We start from the raw sequence: 23,365 nt of genomic DNA, 5'->3' as shown, positions 1-23,365 counted from the left end.
CACTTCTTATCACTGTACCCCAGCCATGCTGGCCTCCTTGCTGTTTCTTGACCAGGCCCCATGTACTTTGTATCAAATGCTCTTGGCCTGGAGTTCTTCCTTCAAGTATATGTGTAGGTTGGTTCCTTCCGTTCCCATGATCTCAATTCTCAGATCATCTTAAAACAGCACCCTTAGTCACCCTTCATCTCCCTTTCTCATTTTATTTTTCTTCCTAGCACTTACTATACTCGACAGATTATATTGTTATTTGATTATCTGTTTTTCTTTCCCCCACTGCAAAGTAAACTTGAGGGCAAAGACTAATGTTTTATTCACTGATGTACCCCTGACATCTAAAAACAAAACCTAGTGACTACTGTATTTGTATACTATCACAAGCAGAAAGAATGTTTAAAAATGAATGCATCTGTTTCCTAATTGGATCTATCAGTTCCTTTCTAATCAGTTCTTCACATCTAGAGGCAATGTGACCTTTTCAAGCTCACCATTCCTCTATGGAACCCATTTTCCTCTCTCACAGGACACAGTCTCAAACCTTTATCATAGCTGAAAAGGCTTTGCTGGGCTCTGCCCACCTTTCCATCTGCTCTTACACTTTACCCCTCACAGTTCTCAGGGATTCAATCACTCTGGCCCTCTCTCAAATTCCTCAGTGTGTTCTGCCTCATCACAGGGCCCCTGCACATGTAGTTCCTCTGATCTGGAATTCTCTGCTCTCCTTTCCCCAGCCCTTCATCACATAAATGTAGTTAACCTTAACTCCTGAGCTTCCTTCAGATCATAGCTCAAAATGTCACTTACTCTGGAAGTCTTCCTCAAGCACTCCATGTCAAGTTCTTTTGTCATACGCTTTTGAAGGACTATTTCTTTCAGAGCTCTAATGCCTTTCAAATATTTAATTGATATCATTTTTGATTAATGTATTTCTCCCAATGAACCCAAGTTCCAACAGAACAGGAACTACATTTTTGTTGTACATACTGTGTTTTGAGCAACTGGAAGGTGTTTGAATACCTAAATGAAGGGACAGAGACAAAGCAGCAGGCTAACTATTAGTAAGTGAATAATTAAAGCCTGAAATCAATCGATTATGGGAATCAACAAAGCAAACTTTTTTTTTTTTTTTTTTTTAATTTATGATAGTCACAGAGAGAGAGAGAGAGAGGCAGAGACACAGGCAGAGGGAGAAGCAGGCTCCATGCACCGGGAGCCCGACGTGGGATTCGATCCCGGGTCTCCAGGATCGTGCCCTGGGCCAAAGGCAGGCGCCAAACCGCTGTGCCACCCAGGGATCCCCAAAGCAAACTTTTTTATTGACTTTGTTTTATCTAGACACACTGCCCACTTCTGGCTATCTGCTTCTCCCTCCTAGCCATCAGTGTATGCACAAGAGAGAAAAACTTACTTAATATTTCTACAAATTGGAAAATATGAATAATATAAATTTTTGTAACACTTATTATTGTATCATTAACTTTCAGGTTGCCTTAATAACAATAGAACAAACTTTTATACCTTTTTTTTGACAATATCATAAAAATTAAAATGGGTCATAATGAATTTTTAGAACAAATTCATATCATAAATGATATAAAAGTAAGGCTGTAATACCCTCCCAGATCTATGATATTTTTAATAAAATCTTTAAAATACTTTCAGATGGCAAAGGTGCATAATTACTTGCCACAATAAACCAAAAAGTTACATACTGGACTTGACGTTTTACATCTTTGTATTCTAAAAGTATGTTAAATGTTTATTACAAAAAAAATTTTTATATAATTTCCTTTAACTCAACTCATTCAGTTATATAGAACATTTTGAATGCAATGTTACAGGCTGAATTTGCTGTCCCCCTCCAATCATATATTGAAGTCCTAACTCCTAGTCCTAACTGAGATTACAGCTATATCTAGGGACAAGACCTTTAAATAGGTAGCTAAAATGAGGCTATTAGGGTAAGCCCAAATCCAATTTGACTGGTGTCCTTACAAGTAGAGATTAGGACATATGACGAAACACCAAGGATACATATACACAAAGAAAAAGCCAATTAAGGACATAACAAGAAAATTGACATCTAAAGCCAAGGAGAGAGGTCTCATGAGAAACCAAACCTGCCTTGGACTTCTAGCCTTCAGAACTATAAGAAAATAAATTTATGTTGTTCTAGCCACCCAGTCCATGGCTCCCTAGGAGACCAACACACTCATCTCATATTGCAGTATGAAGGTTCTAGTCTACTGTAATCTATGTGAATGACTAATAATTTTTGGCCTATGAATACAACAAACTAAGGTTACCTCCACCACGCTTTCTTTATGCTAAATGTTGGGACTCAAAAAAGATTATGTAGGCAGATTTACCTAAGAAAAAAATCTGGTCCTACCTACTTGTATTACTGCATCCTGTGCGGCAATGAGGTGGATCTCTATCTGGACAGGTATGCCCATCCATTTCCTTAATGGGCAGAAGAGAACAACTTAGCTATCATATACCTGAAGTAATAAACATGTGGATCTCCTTTGAGACCATAATATAAAATGCTTTACATTCAAGGTCCCTGCAAATGACCTTAATTAATTAAAATAGTTTGGCTAACTGTCCTTTTCTGTGGCTGAGGAAACTGTGAACTAGTGGTCAAAACTAACCATGCTAAATCAAGTCTTTTCAAAAACACAGATTGCCAGAACTTCTTCCCTAGAGTTTCTAATTCAAATTTGTTATAGTTTCTCAGTTTCCATAGTTTTTTTTAAGTACCTCAAGACAACTCTAATATGCAGTCAGAATCATCTAAAACAGGCTTTCCAACCAATATACTTATATATTAAAAAGAAACTCCTCACTGAGAGGGGCACTTGATAGGATGAGCACTGGGTGTTATACTATATGTTGACAAATCAAACATCAATAAAAAAATATAGAAATTAAAAAAAAAAAGCAAGAAAAATTCCTAGGGAGCTAAATGTGCAACCATGACTGAAAATCACAGTGCAGAATCCAGGTATCATATGACTATAACACGTTGTGATTAATATGAGGTATGCGCAACCAAATATTGGTAATATATGAATGATTACTGAAAAATATATTATCAAAGTCACTGAACAGTACTGAATACAGAATAAAGAATACTATACACTGCAGTATGGCTTCATTATGAAAGGTATCGGTGAGCCCTCAATTACCTAAGTAGAAAAGGGAATGAAAACATCAACAAAATACAGCAAAAAATTCAACAGTACGTTAAGTGTATACACTATGACTACAGGAGGGTTTATTACTGGAATGCAAGGATAGTCCAACCTAAGACAATCAATATAATATACATTAACAAAATAAAGGATGAAAACAACATGATTTTCTCTGCTGGTGCAGGAAAAAACAACGGACAAAACTCAACCTTACTTCATGATAAAAACACTCAACAAACTAGGAATAGAAGTAAACTACCACAACATAATAAAGGCAATATGTGGAAACCCCACAATTTACATTGCACTCAAGGGCGTAAGACAGAAACCTTTCCTCGAAGATCAGAACAAGACAAGGATGTCCATTTTTACTGTTTCTACTTAACATAGTGCTGGAATTCCTACCAAGAGCATAACTAGGCAAAGAAACAGAAACAAAAGGCATTCAATCTGGAAAAGAAGAAATAAAGTTATCTGTTTGTAGATGACATGATCTTATATGTAGAAAATTCTAAAGATTCTACAAAAACACTAATACATGAATTCAGCAAAGTTGCAGCATATAAAAATCAACACACACTTTATCTTACATCACTTATAAAAATTAACATAAAATGGATTAAAACTTAAATATAAGACTTGAAACCATGAAACCTCTAGAAGTAAAACACAGTATGACACGGGTATTGGCAATGACTTTTCGGATGACATCTAAAAAACAAGCAACAAAATAAAAAACAAACATGGAGGACTACATTCAACTAAACTAAAAAAGCTGCAAGGCAAAAGAAACAATCAACAAAGTGAAAAGACAACCTACAGAATGGGGGAAAATATTTCCAGGCCATATATTTAATAAGATGTTAATATCCCAAATATATATAAAAGACCCCATACAACTCTGTAGCTAAAAACCAAATAACCCAATTAAAAATGGTCATAGGATCTGAATAGACATTTTTCCAAAGAAGATATATAAATGGCCAACAGGTACATGAAAAGATGCTCAATACCACTAGTGATTAAGGAAATGCAAATCAAAACTACAACAAGGTATCACCTCATGCCTGTTAGAATGGCCATGATCAAAAAGACAAGAAATAACAAAAGCTGATAAAAACAAAGAGAAAAGGAACCCTTGTGTGGTACTGGCAGGAATGTAAATTGGTTTAGACGCTATGAAAAACAGTATGGAGGTTCCTCAAAAAATAAACTACCCTATGATCCAGCAATTCCATTTCTGGGTATATATCCAAAGAAAACAAAAACACTAACTTGAAAAGATAACTGCCACCACTCTATGTTCATAGCAGATTATTTACAACAGCTAAGATATGGAAACAACCTAAGTGTCCATCAGTGGACAAACAAAGAAGTTGTGGTAAATATATACAATAGAGTATTATTCAGCTATAAGAAAGGAGAAAATCTTGCCACTTACAACAACCTAGATGGACCGTGAAGGCACCATGCTAAGTAAAATAAGTCAGAGAAAGGCAAACAATGCATGACCTCATTCATCTACACGTGGAATCTAAAAGGAAAAAAAAGAAACAAAAAATTCACAAAGAGATCAGATTTATGGTTAAAAGAGGCAGGGTGGTAGTGGGAGAGGGAAATGGGAGAAAGATGGCCAAAAAGTACAATTTCCAGATATAAAATAATTAAGTACTAGAAATGTACTGTATAACACAATGACTACAGTTGACATTGCTATAGGATATATCGGAAAATTGAAAGTGTAAATCCTAAGAGTTCTCATCACATGAAAACTAATGACACTAAATGACACTAAACTAATGACAATAATCATTTCACAATGCTGCTGACCCCTGAACAACACAGGTTTGAACTGTATGGGTCTAGTTACAAGCAGATATTTCATAGTACACTATTGTAAATGTATTTTCTTTTCCTCATGAATTTCCTAATAACATTTTCTTTTCTCTAGCTTATTTTATTTTAAGAACAGTATCTAATATATATCACATGAAGTATGTAGTAATCCACTCTTCATGTTATTGGTAAGTCTTCTGATCAACAGTTGGCTATTAGCAGTTAAGTTGCCATGAAGTCAAAAGTCATACATGGATTTTCTATTGTAGGGAGTCAGCACCCTTAGCCCCCACATCATTCAAACCATTATGATGTAGAACTTAAACTTATATAGTGATGTATGTGAATTATATCTCAAGAAAACTAAGAAAAAAAATTAAAATAATACAGAAAAAAAAATCAACATGCAAAGGTCAACTGCATTTCCATAAATAGACAATGACCATTCTGAAAAAACATTAAGAAAGCAATACCATTTACAAAAGCATCAAAAAGAATACAATACTGGGGCTCTTCAGTGGTGCAGTTAAGTGTCCAACTCTTGATTTCAGCTCAAGTATCCATCTTGGGGTCATGAGTTCAAGCCCCATGTTGGGCTCCACACTGGGTGGGGAGCCTACTTAAAAAATTAGTTAATTAATTAATAATTTTCTTTAGAAAAGAGTATTTAGGAATAAACTTAACCAAAGACGCTAAAGTCTTATATACTGAAAACATTGTCAAAAGAAAGTAAAGATGACAAAAATAAGTGAAAAGACATCTAGTGTTCATGGATTAGGAGACTTAGTAACATTAAAATATTAATACTACTCAAAGTAGATTTAATGCAATCCTTATGAATATCCCAGGGGCATTTCTACAGACAGAAAATTTCATTCTAACACTTACATGGAATTTCAAGGGACCCTAAATAGTCAATCTTGAAACTGAACAAAGTTACAGATCTCACACTTCCTGATTTTAAAACTTAACCACAAAACTACAGTAATCAAAACAATGTGGTAGTGGCAGAAAGACAAACATACAGACTAATGGACTATAATAGATAGCTCAGAAATACATTCTCACTAAAAAGGTCAAATGATTTTTGACAAGGATGCCAAGAACATTCAAAAGGGATAGACAGTCTTCTCAACAAATGATGCTGAGAAATTCAAATAAACATGCACAAGAATGAAATTGGACTCTTTCAAATGCTGAATCCATTTCACATACCTGGAAATAAACCCCACCTGTTTGTAATGTGTAATCGTTTTTATACATTGTTTGGCTCAACTTGCTAATATTGAGAACTTTTTGCATCTAAGTTTATCACAGATGTTAATCTGTAGAGTTTTGTTTTTGTACCGCATCCATCTATTTTTTTTATTATCAATGTAATGTTAGCTTCATAAAATGAAATGGAAAGCATTTCCTCTTCCATTTTCTGGAAAGGATTATATAAAACTGGTGTTATTCTTCTTAAAATTGTTTAAAATAATTCTCCAGTTTGGAATTTTCCAGTGAAACTCTCCATCTTGGCCTAGAGATTTCTTTCTTGGGAACTGTGTCACAATTCTAAATTCAATGCCCTTAACAATTACTGGGCCATTAAACATAAATTTCATATTGAATGAGTTGTGGTTGGTTTGTTTTTCAAGATACTGGGCTATTTCATCCAAATTGTTAAATTTCTGTAAATTGTTCATAGCAAGCTCTAATTATCCTTACAATGTCTAAAAGGATCTACAGTGATATCCCGTTACATGACTAAATTGGTAATTTTTATCCACTTTCTTTTTATCTTTGTCAGTCCTGCGGAAGCTTATCAATTTTGTTGATTTTTCATATTAAGTAGCTTTTTGTTTCAGTGATTTTTCGCTTTTTAATCTCATTTATTTCTACTCTTAAATTTATTATTTTCTTTTTCTGTTTGCTTTGGGTTTCTTTTACTTCTCATTTTCTATTATATGAAAATTTTCTTTTCAAATGTAACATTTAATGCTGTAAATTTCTCAGCAATGCTTTAGCATATTTTCATATGCTCTATTTTCATCTTCAGTAAGGTTTTTTTTTTTTAATTTTGAGAATTTTTAGGCCATGGATTATTCAGAAGTGTGTTAATTTTCAATCGACAGATTCTCCTGTTACTGATCTCTAATTTGATTCCAATATGGTAAGAGAATATATTTTGTATGATTACCATTCTTCAAATTTGTTTTTTCTTTCCCCATTCTTCAAATTTGTATTGTTGAAGATGTTGTCTATCTTCAGGAGTGTTTAAGGAATACTTGAATAAAATGTATATTCCTATTATATTGCTAGATGGCATGTTTTATATACATCATTTAGATCTTATGGTTTACTGTTTTCAGTTTTTTTATATTCTTGCTGATCTTATGCCTAGTAGTGGTATCAGTTGTGGAAGAGAGTATTAAAGTCTTCAATTATAACTGTGGAATCATCTCTTCCTTTTTCAGCTTTATCAGTTTTTTGTTTTGTTTTGTTTGCTTGTTTTTTAGTGTAGATTACAGCTCTATTGTTTGGTACACACACAACAAGGGTTGTGGAACTAGGGTTCCTCTTGGACCCTAGTACTTTTCTTTGTTCTGAAGTCTACTTTACCAGAATTTAATGTAACTATTCTTGCTTCTTAGTTAGGTTGTTTGTATGGTATAATCTTTCTATCTTTTCATTTTTAGCCAACTTATGTCACTGAATTTGAAGTAAATTTCTCATAAGCCTACATTAGTAGAGTTGTATGTCTTTTATCCAGTGTCATTTTCTTTCTTTTGACTGATATATTTATACCATTTACATTTTTTTAAGGCTTTATTTATTTATTCATGAGAGACAGAGAGAGAGAGAGGCAGAGACAGAGGCAGAGAGAGAGAAGCAGGCTCCATGCAGGGAGCCTGATATGGAACTCAATCCCGGGTCTCCAGGATCACGCCCTGGGCTGAAGTTGGCGCTAACCCATGGAGTCACCCGGGCTGCCCTACCATGTACATTTAAAGTAATTTCCAATCTTCAGATTAAATGTGCCTACTTACCTGTGGCAGGTATGACTATGTTAGAAGAGCCACTTCAAAACCACAAGAATAATGACTCAATATAGAGAACATCAATAAAGAAATAAAAAAAGAAACAGTTAATTTATAAAACAAATTCTGGAGATGAACAATAATTAAAATGAAAAATTCACTAGTGACCTTCAAAAGATTTGAGCAAGCAGAAGACCATCAGTGGATATGAAAGTAGGTAAACTGAAATTAACAATTTGAGAAGTAGAAAAATAAAATGAAGAAAAATGCAGAGCCTAAGAGACCTGTGGACACCATCAAGTATACCAGCCTATTTATAATGAGACAAAGGAGGAGAAAAAGAGGTAGAAAGAGTATTTCAAAAAAATAATGGTGATAAATATCCAAATTTTGATAAAAGGCATGAAGCTAAACAGCTAACAAACTCAACAAGCTCCAAGTAGGAAAACTCCAGGGATGCCTGGGTGGCTCAGCAGTTGAACATCTGCCTTTGGCTCAGGGAGTGATCCTGGAGTCCTGGGATTGAGTCCCACATGAGGCTCCCTGCATGGAGCCTGCCACTCCCTCTGCCTGTGTCTCTGCCGCTCTAATGAATAAATAAATAAAATCTTAAAGAAAAAAAAAAAAAGGAAAACTCCAAATAGATCCAGACTAAGTCACGTTAATATAAAATGGTCAAAACACAAACACAAAGAATGAGTAAAAGCAGCAGGAGAGAAGCAATTAGTCACATACATTGGGCCCTAAATAAGATAAAAAGCTAATTTCTCATCAGATACCATGGAAGCTACAAAGCATCAACATAATAAGGTGTGAAAAGAAAAAACTTTTTAACCAAAAATTCTATACCCAGCAAAATTATCCTTTAAAAAAAGGATTAAGAGAGCCTCAGAAAAACAAAAGCTACAGAGTTAACCACTAGTAGACCTGCCTCTCAAGAAATGTTTGAGAGCGTCCTTCAAGCTACGATGAAAGTACACACTAAATGAGAACTCAAAACTATAAAAATAAAGAACAATAAAGACAACTACCCAGGTAAACAAAGAAGCCAGTACTACTGATAAAGTAACTTGAAACAGTAGAACCAAAACAGAAGACAGATGGAGTTACATAGAAACATTTACATTACAGGTACAAAGCTAGTATTACATTACATTACACGTACAAAGCTAGTATTAATTTAAGCTAGATTATTATAATCTTAAAATGTTAATTGTAATTGCCAAGGTAAACACAAGAAAATAACTAAAAAATACACATGAAAGGAAATGAGAAGGAAGTCAAAATGATGCACAAGACAAAGATCAATCAACATACCCAAAAAAGCAGTAATGGATAAAATAACCACAGAGATTATCAATGAGGAACAGAGAACTTGAATAACACTACAGAACAAGTGCACCTGACATACAAAGAATAATCTACCCAACAACAGCAGAATATAATTTATTTTCAAAGTATATACGGAACATTATGCCACAAAACAAGTCATAAGGATTCAAGACTGAAATGATACAAGTACCTTTTCTGAAATGAAACTAGAAATCAACAGCACAAAAGAAAATGGAAATCCACAAATCTGTGAAAATTTAACACTCTTAAATAACCAATGGGTCAAAACAAAGAAAAACAAGAAATTATAAAATACTGAGACAAATGAAAATGAAAACACAACATACCAAAACTTGAGGGTCACAGTAAAAGCAATACTAACAGGGAAGTGTACAGTTGTAAATATTTAGATTAAAAAAGAAAAAAGAGGGACGCCTAGGTAGCTCAGTGGCTGAGTGTCTGCTTTCAGCCCAGGGAGTGATCCTGGAGTCCTGAGATCAAGTCCCACATCAGGCTTCCTGCATAGAGCCTGCTTCTCCCCTCTACCTGTGTCTCTGCCTCTGTCTCTCATGAATAAGTAAAATCTTTTTTAAAAACAATTTTAAAAAAAGACCTTAAATCAACAACCTAATTTTACAACTCTAGATATTAGAAAAGGGAAATATTAGCCCAAAGTAAGAAGAAGGAAGCAAATAATAAAGATCAGAGAAGAGATAAATGGAACAGAGAACACAAAAACAACAGAAAAAAACAATGAAATAAAGGGTTGGCTTAATGAAGAGATCAACAAAACTGATAAATCCTCTGCTAGGAATTAATTAAGAAAAAAAGAAAGGAGTCAATTAAATAAAAAAAATGAAAGATGTTGTTATAAACAATGTTACAGAAACGAAGAGGATTATAAAAAAAAGTACTTTGAACAAAAACAGTGGGATAACCAAAAAGAAATGGATAAATTCCTAGGAACATGCAACATAGGAAGACTTAATCATGAAGCAATAAAAAAGTATGAGCAGACCTATAACTTGTAAGGAGATTAAAGCAGTAATCAAACCCTACTTCCTGAAAAAAGGAAAGTCCAAGACTAAATGGTTTCGCTGGAGAGTTCTATCCAATATATTGAACGAATTAACACCAATACTCTTGAAACTCTTCCCAAAAGAGGAGGAAACGTTTCCAAGCTCATTCAATGAGGCCAGCATTACACCGGTACCAAAGTTAGACAAAGACACAAGAGAACTACAGACCATTATCTTTGATTAATATTGATAGCAAAAAATTCTGAACTAAAAGTAAAAGTGATTTCAAAAGCACACTGAAAGGATTGCTACACCATGAGTAACTGGAATTTATTATTGGAACGCAAAGATGACTGAACATATGAAAATCAATCAGTGTAATATACTACACTTAACAGAACGAACAAACACAACATAAATCATCTCAACTGATGCAGAAAAAAACATTTAACAACATGCAACACCATTTTATGATTTAAAAAACTCTCAATAAACTAGGAATAGAAGAAATCTACCTAGACATAATGAAGTCCATTTACAAAAAAGCACACAGCTAAAAATCATACTCAGTGGTGAAATACTGAAAGTTTTCCCTCTAATATCAGGAATAAGATAAGGTCGTCTGCTCCTGCTACTCCTCATCAAACACAGTACTAGAAGTCCTAGCAAGAGCAGTTAGGCAAGAAAAATAAATAAATAAATTAATTAATTAATTAATTAATTAATTTAAAAAAAAAAAAGCATTCAAATTGGAAAGGAGGGACGCCTGGGTGGCTCAGCGGTTTAGAGCCTGCCTTTGGCCCAGGGTGTGATCCTGGAGTCCTGGGATGGGGTCCTGCATCGGGTTCCCTGCATGGAGCCTGCCTCTCTCTCTCTCTGTGTGTCTCTCATGAATAAATAATTTAAAAATCTTAAAAAAAATTGGAAAGGAAATTCTCTTTATAGATACAACCTTTATAGAAAACCTGAAAATACCACAAAAAACCGTTAAACTAATAAACAAATTCACCAGTGTTGTAGGACAGAAAATTAACACACAAAAGTCAGATGTGTCTATACTTAACAGTAAACAACCTCAAAAAATTTATCCATCTCATTTAAAAAAGCATCAAAAAGAATAAAAACTTAAAAATAAACTTAAGGAGTTTATTCAAGGAGATGAAAGACTTGTGCACAGAAAACCACAATGCTGAAAAAAGTCAAAGAAAACAGAAACGGAAAAATATCCAGTATTCAAGTATTGGGAGACTTAATTTTAAGATGTCCATATTATCTAGATACAACATAATCACTATCAATCCCAGTAGCATTTTTTTTTTTTTTGCAGAAGTAGATAAACTCACTCTAAAATTCATATGAAATATCAAGGGATCCCAAAAGTCAAAGCAATTTTGAAAAAAAAGAACGAAGTCATACGTCTCATATCTCTTAATTTAAAAATAAACTTACAATGCTACAGTAATTAAAACATTCTAGTAATGGCATAAAGATAAATAGACCAAAGGAATGGGAAGACAGACCCTGGAAATACACGTACAAATCTCTGCCAAGGATGCAAGACCATGCGATGAAAAAGCGACAGTCTCTTCAACAAATGGTGCTGGGAAAACTGGATAAACACATACGAAAGGATGAAGATGGATCCTTCTTTTACACCATAAATAAAAAATTTACTCAAAGTGAATTAAAGATCTAAATATTAAGACCTAAAACTATAAAACTCCTAGGAGAAAATAAGAGAAAAAGCTTTGCAACATCAAACTTGACAATAATTTCTTGGATACCAGAAACAGAGACAACAAAAACAAAAACAGACTGAAGTATATCAAACCTAAAAACTTGTATATCAAAGGACACGATCAACAGGGTCAATATGCAGGTGATCTATAGAATGGGAGAAAATACTACCAAGCTGCGGAAGGAACTAATGTCTAGAATATATTTTAAAGTTCCTACAAAAAAAATCCAATTAAAAAATGACCAAAGTAAAAAAAAAAAAAAAAATGACCAAAGTACTTGAATGGATGTTTGTCTAAATATGATCTACAAATGGCTAACAAACATATGAAAAAATGCTCAATATCATTAATCATCAGAGAAGTGCAAATAAAACAATGAAGTATCACTGCACATTCATTAGGATGGTTGTGTTTTCAAAACAACAAAATCACAAATGTTGGTGAAGATGTGTGTGCTGTTGGTGGGATTGTAAAGTGGTACAGAAACAGTATGGAGGTTCCTGGAAAACTTAGAACTATAATGATCCAGCAATAATACTTTGAGGTATATATTCAAAAAAATTTAAAGAGTCTTTTTTTTTTTTTTTTAAAGATCTTATTTATTTACTTGCAAAAGACACACATGGTGGGGGCAGGGGAGAGGCACAGACACAGGGAGAGGGAGAACAGGCTCCATTCCATGCAGGGAGCCTGACGTGGGACTCGATCCCGGGTCTCCAGGACCACACACTGGGCTGAAGGCGGCGCTAAACTGCTGAGCCACCCGGGCTGCCTAAAATTTTATTAAAGAGTCTTGAAGAATGTTTGCACACCCATGTTCATATCGGCACTATTCACAATAGCCAAGAGATGGGAGCAACCCAAACATCTACTGATGGATGAATCAATAAAGGAAACGTGGTATATGAATACAATGAAATATTATATAACCTTAAACAAGAAAAATCCTGTCACATGCACCAAACTGATGAACCATAAGAACATTACACTAAGTGAGATAAGCCAGTCACAAAAAGACAAAAAGTGTATGATTCCACCTACATGAGTTATATAAAATAGTCAAATTTATGAAAACAGAAAGTAGAATGTGGTCACCAAGGGCTGGGAGGAGGAGCAAAAGGGGAAATGATTGTTTAATAATAGGTAGAGAGTCTCAGATTTGCAAGATAAAATAGTTTTGGATATCTGTTTCATAAAAATGTTAATATACTTAATACTATTAAACCATATACTTAAAAAAATAATTAAGATGTGCATAGTAACACTATTCAAAATAGCCTAAAGGTGTAAGCAACCCAAATGTCCATCCACAGATGAACAGGTAAAGAATATACAGCATAGCCATACAATAGAATATTACTCAGGCATAAAAAGAAATGAAGTGCTGGGGCGCTTGGGTGGCTTAGTCAGTTAAGTATCCAACTCTTGGTTTCAGCTAAGGTCATGATCTCATGGGTCCTGAGATGGAGCCCCAGGTATGGCTCCCAGCTCAGCAAGGAGTTTGACTGAAGGTTCTCGCCCTCTGTCCCTTCCCCTGGCATGCACTGTCTAAAACAACTAAATCTTTAAAAAAAAAAGGGGGGGGGTAATGAAATACCCATATGCTACAACATGGATGAACCTCAAACACGTTATGCTGCAACTGGCTAGCTCATTTGGTAGAGTGTACAGCTCTTGATCTCAGGGTCAAGAGTTTGAGCCCCATGTTGGGTTCAGACCAAGGTTGTGGCAATACAGTTAAACACACCAAAAAGGTCAGACTCCTGGGTAAATACAGGACCTGTTATGGTGCGTCCCTCAGGAAAATGGTGAGAAAGAGTGAAATAAGCCAGATGACAAGTACACTTGCTCCTTCTGTGGCAAAACCAAGATGAAAAGACAAGCTGTGAGGATCTGGCATTGTGGTTCCTATATGAAAACGGCAGCCAGTGCTGCCTGGGCCTACAACTACAACACCATTTCTGCCCTCACACTGAAGTCTGCCATCAGATGACTGGAGGAGACCAAAGACCAGTAGAAGCTTCACCATTTGAAACACTGCTAGCCTATAAAAAATGGGTCAATTCTGTAACAAAACTACTTTGGTTTGTTATTAAATTCATTAACTGGATGTTCCAATTTGCACTGCATTGATTTTGCTTTCTCAAAAGACTTGGAAATTTAAAACCCTTCTAATTTTTAATGGAAAAGCATACTGAGGTAGGCTATCCTAATACAGTACTTTTTTTCTATAGTCAAATGATAAATGACATAATAATATAAGCCTTAGAGGTTAGGTATGTGTCTTTGCTTTCCATAGATAAGTGTTATCTTTGCCAGTTCCACTTCTTTGACATACATTAGTTTAGGCTGTGCGGACTTTTGTTTTTAGATCATTAATTTTTTTTAATCTTTCTAAAGGTAGAATGACATATACTGCCTCCTAACTTTTGGGTGTTTTGACTGACCACACATTTCATCAGCATCTTCAGAAAACAGAATGAAACAATTAGAATTTTAGAACAAATTTTGCAGATGTCTATAACATTCTCCATTTTTCAGTTTGCACAGAAGGACTGACAGGATTAAGTTACTCAAATTGATATAGTCACACTAATAAAAATGAAGTTCCATAGAGGAAACACACAATGAGATAACACCACACACCTTTCAAAATGCTACAATAAAAAAATTTTTTTTAAATTACTTTCAGCACCTAATGCTTGCAAGAATGTGGAGAAACTAGATCACTTAAAAAATGCTGAAAAACAATTTGGCCATTTCTATTAAACCTAAACATGTAACTAGCATATGCACTCAGCAATTGCACTCTGGGGCATTTATTCTAGGGAAATGAAAACTGATGTTTACACATAAACTTGTACTCAAATGTTCATATTAGCTATATTCATAATAGACCCAAAATGGAAATGACCCAGACATTTGTTCTCCCGTAGATGAACAGTTAAATTATGATACGCTGACAACATGAAATACTACTCAGCAATAAAAAGGAATAAACTAATCAATGTATACAACTTGGATGAATCTTGAGGGAATTGTGGTGACTGAAAAAAGTCAATACCAGAATATTGTATACTGTATAATTCTATCACATGAAATGAAAAAATTATAGAAATGGCAAACATTATTGGTTACAAGGGATTAGGGATTGGAGAAGGGAAACAAGTTATAAAAAGGCATTAAGCAGTGTTGAGAGGGAAGAACATAGAAGGAAATCAGCATAAATATGAATGGTTACAGGGTAATTTAAAAGGGGGAATATTACTTAAAAGTATAATCATTTAAATTGGAAAAACTAACTTGTCTGCCACTCTGTCATCTGACTAAAAATAAAATTGGTTAGATATTAAATATTTTATGTAAACCCTGACTGATTATTCAACAAATATATTATCTCTGTAACAAGAACTGTTCTAGATGGTGAGTATACAATGGGGGGAACAAGGTGGGGAAGGTCCTACTCATATACACTTTTCCTACAAATGATATTTTTTCCCCACGCAAACCCTCCCAAATGATTTTCTGAATCATGATTACCCTAAAGTCTTAACCCAAATTTTGTTACTCAAACTAGAAAATGTCTCCTCATCAAATACTATCAGAATTCATATTCAGCTAGTATGTATTAGACAATATTCATGGAAATCCAAGACTCAACACATTTAAAATTCTCTCAGGTACTCAAATATCTTTGTTAAGACTTTTGTTATTAGTAATACAATTATTTATCCATCAATAGTATTAAATCTAGTTTAATTAAGAGTAAAGAGAGGCCAGAAACTGTAATAAAAACAGCAACTCATAAATCCATATGGAACAAGCCATTTTTCAATAATCTTTGTCTTTTTTATCCCCACCACTACCACTCTAAAGTCAGGTCATCCTGAATCCAATCTAGCTTCTCCTCCAATCTGTTCTCCACATCTTAATTAAATGTTTTTCTAAAACACAGATCTGATCACATCATTCCCTCACATTTTAACTCCTTTAATGATCTCTTATTATTGTTAATCCAAACACTTTAAAAAGGTTTCTAGGGGATCTCTGGGTGGCTCAGCGGTTTAGCACCTGCCTTCAGCCCAGGGTGTGATCCTGGAGCCTCGGGATCGAGTCCCACGTCGGGCTCCCTGCATGGAGCCTGCTTCTCCCTCTGCCTGTGTCTCTGCCTCTCTCTCTGTGTGTCTCTCATGAAGAAATAAATAAACTCTTAAATAAACAAATAAAATGGTTTCTAAAACCCCCAATAAAATACCTCAAGATTTACTCTCCCTCTTCTCTTTTTTAATATTTTATTTATTTATTCATGAGAGACACAGAAAGAGAGAGGCAGAGAAGCAGGCAGAGGGAGAAGCAGGCTCCCTGTGGGGAGCCTGATGTGGGCCTTGATTCCAGGACCCCAGGTTCACTCCCTGAGCAGAAGGCAGGTGCTCAACCACTAAGCCACCCAGGTGTCCCTCCCTCTTCTCTCTTGACACTAGCCACTCCCCTCTCCTCACTCCTTGTAGAACTCCACACTCACGACATACCACATTTCTTTCAGTTCCACCAATCTTCTCCTTCTCTTTCCTCTCATCCTTCCACATGCTATTTCTTCTGCTAACAATAGTCCTTCCCTAAATTTTATCTAGATAAATCATTAACAGTTCTTCTAAGTTTTAGTTTAAATGTCACTTCTGGGAGTCCTTGGGATATTTTCATTCAATAAATCTTTATTAAATGCTCATTGACAGTCAAGTCCATACTCAGTGTTTGTTTGCTTTTTTTTTATTTGAGAGAGAAAAAGAAAGAGACTGAGAGAGCAAGTGAAGGGAGGGGCAGAGGGAGAAGCAGACTCTCTGCCAAGCAGGGAGCCAGACACTCAGGGATCGATCCCAGGATCCTGAAATCATGACCCGAGCTGAAGGCAGACACTTAACTGACTTAGCTACCCAGGTGCCCATACATTCAGTTCTTACATCTTAATAAATAAAACAGACATGGTCATTGCCATCCAAGAACACAAACTATCACAACATTAATCCCATCTTATTATACTTACATATTTAGTCATCCTTCCTCTTTATACTAATAACTAGTATCAGATATGAGCTAAAACCAATGTAGCTACAATAACCAGTTCAGAAAACACTGAATAAATCAAAATAAATCAAAATCTTAAACAAGTATTACTGACCACTGATCATATGACATATACACCCATAGTCCCCAGTCTGGCTGGAAGACCCTAAACCATTGCAAATATCTGCTTTTATGGTCAGTCATCTCAAAGAACAAAAGATCAGAGGTTCAAAGACCTCTGATTAGAATTAGAATCAGGTTCTAATTTTGTCTGCAATTATCTACCTGACTTCAAGTTGTCTTTAATTATTTATAAGCCTCACACTCTTAAGTACAATAGTATAATATGTAAATCAATGATCATTATGGAGTCTTTCACAGTATATTTCTTGATGGGTTCAAAATTAGTTGTTAAAAAGTTTCAAAAACAGAACAAGGAAACCATTCAATGACTTCCTAAACTACAGTAAATTATAAACTTTAGTACACTTAAGAAAATGCCAGTAATGGGGCACCTGGGTGGATCAGTTGGTTAGGCACCCGACACTTGATCTCAGCTCAGGTCTTGATCTCAGGGTTGTGAGTTCAAGCCCCATGCTGGGCTCAATGCTAGGGCTGGAGCCTACTAAAAAAAAAAAAAAAAAAAAAAAAGCCAGTAATTTTGACAACACAGACATCCAATTAAATGAAACTATTTTACAAAATAATTTCTAGAAATTAAAGTAAGACTTAGTTCACACTCCCTTTGTCCACATTTTCCCAAGGTCATCCTATAATCAAAATTCTAATTCTTTTCTTCAGAGCCCAACTCAAACATCACCTTCCTTCAACAAAGCCTTTCCTGATCTCTCCCTTCAAAATTCCCTTCCCTATATATACCTGACAGTATTCTGTCCACGAGTTATAACATAATTAGCTATATGACACCGAGAATTCTCATTACCAATGAGTGCATATTTAACATATAGCATAGTGCCTAGAACATGATGTTTCTTTTTTTTCCTTTTTTAAAATATTTTATTTATTTATTTATTCATGAGAGACACAGAGAGAGAGAGGCCAAGACACAGGAAGAGGGAGGAGTAGGCTCCATGCAAGGAGCCTGACATGGGACTCGATCCCGGGTCTCCAGGATCACACTCCGGGCTGAAGGCAGCCTAAACCGCTGAGCCACCCGGGCTGCCCAGAACATGATGTTTCAATAAAGGCTTACTGAATACCTTGTTTTATTTAGGACCTTTTTTTATAGTTTAGACCTACTACAGAGGGTTAACTGTATAGCAAAAATAAAATTCTTTCACTTCACAGGGCAGTTTATGGTTCCCTGTTCATTTATTAGAATGACATTTGCCACTTAGCCTTTAACTGTTAAGTTGAAAACCACATCAGATTTGAGTAGAAATTGTTATAACAAATACACGTCTAGATGAAGCTTTCTTTGGAAAAATAGCACAGCTTCAAAACAAATCAATGTAGCCTATTTAGCCTTTTAGACAAATGAAACAACAAAGTGAAACTAACGAGTTTTAAGAGATGTAGACAAAGGGAGATAGAAATGAAAAGACATCACACTGGAAAATACTATGCAAAAAATAAGCCCAAAGGAAGGCAGTATCTAAATCCTTAAAAATAACTCAAAGAAAGCCACCATAATAATGTTAAGGATTTTCCCAGCTCTTTTTTCAGGTCTTAAATTTAGTAATTTCTAGAATTATAGAAAAGCTAGAACTGAGACTAGTAGTTACAGCTTATCACACATGCTAAGGGAGGTAAAGAAGAAAAAAACATACAAAGAAGGAAAGTTTTCTAAAGCTTGAGTTGTAAGAGACAACCTGTGAGCAGCATGTTATTAATCTAGACTTAATTAACCTAATATTTAGTAATAGCTTTTATTTTTATTTACAGACTACACTAACATTAGAGTTTGTAGTAAATTACAAAGAAATCCACCACAAAGAAATATGCTTTCTAAATAAGCAGCATGAAGGAATAAAGAGAACAAAGACAAACAATCTGATTATCCAGTATTAAATAACTAAATGCAGTACATAACACACAAAGATATGTTAATTGGTGGATTTAACCATAAAGGAGAAAAATTTGTCCCAATTATATAGTCTTCAAAAGAATTAGGTTATGATGAAGGTGACACTGCAAATCTAAGAGGACTCTCACAATTAAAGAAACATACCAGCTCTCTAGGCTCAGACCTAAGTTGCAGCAATACAGTTAAACACACCAAGAAAGTCAGACTCCTGGGTAAATACAGGACCTGTTATGGTGCGTCCCTCAGGAAAATGGTGAGAAAGAGTGAAATAAGCCAGATGACAAGTACACTTGCTCCTTCTGTGGCAAAACCAAGATGAAAAGACAAGCTGTGAGGATCTGGCATTGTGGTTCCTATATGAAAACGGCAGCCAGTGCTGCCTGGGCCTACAACTACAACACCATTTCTGCCCTCACACTGAAGTCTGCCATCAGATGACTGGAGGAGACCAAAGACCAGTAGAAGCTTCACCATTTGAAACATTGCTAGCCTATAATAAATGGGAAACTACTTTGGTTTGTTGTTAAATTCATTAATTGGATGTTCCAATTTGCACTGCATTGATTTTGCTTTCTCAAAAGACTTGGAAATTTAAAATCCTTCTAATTAAAAAAAATTCACCAATAAATACCACTTTTCATTCATTAGACTGCCATGGATTAAAACACAAGTTAATATTTAGTATTACATGCACATAGCAAATATATATAATATTTAATACTCTAAAAAACATTGCTAATAAAATACTAAGTGATATAATCTCATTGCAATTTTGCATTATCAGAAATTAAAGTCCACATATATACTGACCCAGCAATCTAATGCTACAAATTATCTTACCGACATTCTCACACAATTCCAATAACGTAGTAAAGAATATTTATTGCAGCACTGCATATACAAGCAAAAAACCCTGAGATTTACCCAAATATCTTTATCAACAAGGAAACAATTATATTAAATGTAATCCATATATGAAAAACATCCAAGATATGCCAGCAAATGGAAAGAGAAAGATGCAAAATATATCAGTTATTTCTGATAATTTATGGGTAGTATAGTGCTGAGAGAGGAGAGTTTTACTTATTCTTAATATCTTTGTACTATTTGCTTATACATAAATAAGCATATGTGACTTTATAAAAATATAATTTCAAAAATACTAAATACTACTTGACAATATATTTGAAAAAGGTCAAATGTACATTGTGCAATCTCATCTAGGATGAAGAACAAATATTTTTATTAATTTAAAAGTATTTTTCACATTACAACAAAGGGCAGCACATCTACATTCCTCATAAAGAGAGTGAAGCACTGAGAGCTTAATTTGAAAATTAAGGAAATTAGCTAATATAAATATTCATAAGGAACTTCAAATCCTTGGATTCAAGGACTCTGCAAAATGAAAAAAGCAGCTTCTGACTTTATAAAATATTGAAGAATGAAGACGAAGAGTCTGAAACTGAGGTATACCTACCAGCCTCTGAGAAGAGAAACTAGCCTAAAATATTTCAAATACACGTTAAATCAAGCAACCTCAAGGTTATATTTCTCTGAATACTCAAACTTTATCAACAATAAAACTAAACATACTTCACATCCGTGATGAAATAAAACAAATAACTGAAGTTCTACATTTGATAAGAATCTATGTCTAAGAAAATTCTTGTAGGGATCAGAAGAAACAGCATGAGATGGGGTCAATGTCCAACTCTGTATTCAACCTTTATGGCAGAAGCTGCAGAGAGGAAAAGCAACAAATTGATCCCAGTGGGGAAGAATTTCTTCTTGCTTTGGACTTGCTAGAAGGCATAAAAATCCCCTAGGTGACTACAATGGCCAATCCAACCAGCCGAATTTCAAATATGGAAGAAAAAAACTAGTATAAAATACTTTAAAATATTTTTAAAATTTCCTAAGTACATTATTCATATACCACAGATGTACAGTGATAAAACAAGATTTTTAAAATATTTTTCATCAAACAGCAAGCTTCCTAAGCTATAAAACTCAAAAATGTTATCACAATTCCAGACTATGATTCAATTTCCTTCTCTACTCCAATATTTTTTTACCCTCAGGAAAATGAGAAAAAATTTCTTTATAGATGTGACCAATCTTCTTAATCTTCTACTTGTATTAATCTAATACATCTTTTAAAATCTTTAAAGAAATAACTAGTACAAACTCACAAAAAGAGTATCATTAGTAGCAAACATTCTAATTTCCATAACATGGATTAATGCCTTCATTTGGAAAGAGTAATCAAAAGCAACACAGTTTTCCTTAAGGTCTTAACTAAGAACATTACTAGCCATTTCTTTCAAATGGATTCAAAGACGACTTAGGGGATATTTTGTTGCTCTTTTCAAAATTCTATAATGCTGCTTCTGTATTGTCCTCATTGGCTTTTCCCACAGTCCAAAAGCAACTGAAGCACCAATGTCCTCATCCCATTCCAGCCTGTATTCTGAATCCCTAGTTGACTGAGAGAGAATTCTGTTTATTGTTCTGTTTTACAAACATTCACTAAGTACACACAGTACTCTGGCACTGTGCTACTAAGATAAGTAAGACATTGATGATATCTACCTTTTTCAAAGAGCTCACTGTCCAGTAAAGAAAACATTCTATTGCCTTATGGCCAGTGTGGCTCAAAGGAAAAGATAATGCTGGAGATGGACTATTTCAGGAGATAAGCCGATGACCAGGAGGAAGAACAATGACAGTTGGGGAGGTAAGGGGCTGGGGAAGAGTGACAACATATAATTCGGACAAAAACTAAATATATGAAACATCAAATATAGTTTATTCAGATAATTCTAGGCATTCTGGAATATCTGCAGTGAGACCATTGTATGCCGTGTTATGGGGCTTACATGTTATTGTGCAGGTATTGGTAGAACAAAAAAGGGGACAACTAAAGGAAGGAAAGCAGGGCAGAATGCTGGCAAGTGAGGTCAGAGAGTTGGAGGATCCAATAAAGGAAATTAAAGAAAATACGTTAAAAAAATTTGTAGCACAGTTGTACAATGAAATAGTACTCAGCAATAAAAACTACTGATACAGTAACATGGAGGAAACTCAAAAATACTATGTTGACTAAAAAAATGCCACATATAAAAAAAATGCCACATATAAAAAGTGCATATGATATCATCCTATAAAGATAAAATTCAAGAACAGGCAAAACTAAGCTCTGCTGATAAAATTCAGAAAAATGCTTACCTTGGGGAAAAGGCTATTCGACTGGAAAGGGAAGAATATAAGAAACTTTCTGATCAATGAAAATGTCCTACATTTTGATCTCTACGGTTGTTACATGTGTGAACATATATGTAAAAACCTCATTCAGTTCTATACTTCAAATTTTGCATACATAAATTACAACTTAGTTTATGTAAAAATGTAAATTATCTTATTAAAAAAGAAAAATTGCATAATTGTGGTATAAGGTCAGAATAAGTTAAACCAGTGTCATCCCTTAAGCAACATCTGACCTACAAGAAATCAGAATAAAGGTTCTAACACTGTATATTCAACTAGCAAACAAAATCTCCATAAGATGTTAAGTACAGAAGTCTATCTAGCTCTTTCTTCCTTACAAGAAGATATATAGACAAGTGTTCCTTACACTAAATTCTGTGAAGATAATGTACTCTTCCTAAAGAAAATAGCTCACTATAAAGCCAAAAAATAACAATTTTCTACACAGAAGAACCTACCTTACAGAAAGTACTATAAAGATTATCAAGGCATGAGAAACAGTTAACAAAACATAAGAGCACAATAAATATTCTTCACACTACCACTACAAATATTATTATATAATAGCAATAAAAGCACAACTCTCCTTCATCAAATTATGCCTAAACCACTTCTTGAGAATACACTAACTGCATATTACTCAACTACTTTTCATTCTAGCCTTTATTTTTTTTTTTTAAACCTTTGAGAGCAGCAAGTTTCTGACAGCTGAAACGTCTGGTTAGATTAGAGAAGGACCAAGTTAACTACAATTTATCTAAGTATTCTTTTTAATCTGTTTATATCCTGAAACCATGTTCACTTACCAAAAGATAGCAAATCTAACTTTCTAACAATTCAA

At 34.5% G+C, this 23,365-nt stretch overlaps 1 protein-coding gene and 2 pseudogenes across 21 annotated transcripts in view; 2 read left to right on the top strand and 1 right to left on the bottom strand.

The window, feature by feature from the left end:
- Positions 1-23,365, bottom strand: part of ZNF644 (zinc finger protein 644) — a 153,207-nt gene that overhangs the window by 94,261 nt on the left and 35,581 nt on the right. The window lies entirely within an intron of this gene.
- Positions 13,850-14,163, top strand: LOC106558964 (annotated as a pseudogene).
- On the top strand, positions 18,965-19,716 carry LOC119872382 (annotated as a pseudogene).

This window comes from Canis lupus, chromosome 6 (genome assembly GCF_011100685.1).
Source record: "Canis lupus familiaris isolate Mischka breed German Shepherd chromosome 6, alternate assembly UU_Cfam_GSD_1.0, whole genome shotgun sequence".
NCBI lineage: Eukaryota > Metazoa > Chordata > Mammalia > Carnivora > Canidae > Canis > Canis lupus.
The sequence above is the reverse complement of the archived record's forward strand: the minus strand, read 5'-3'. Positions and strand labels throughout refer to the sequence as shown.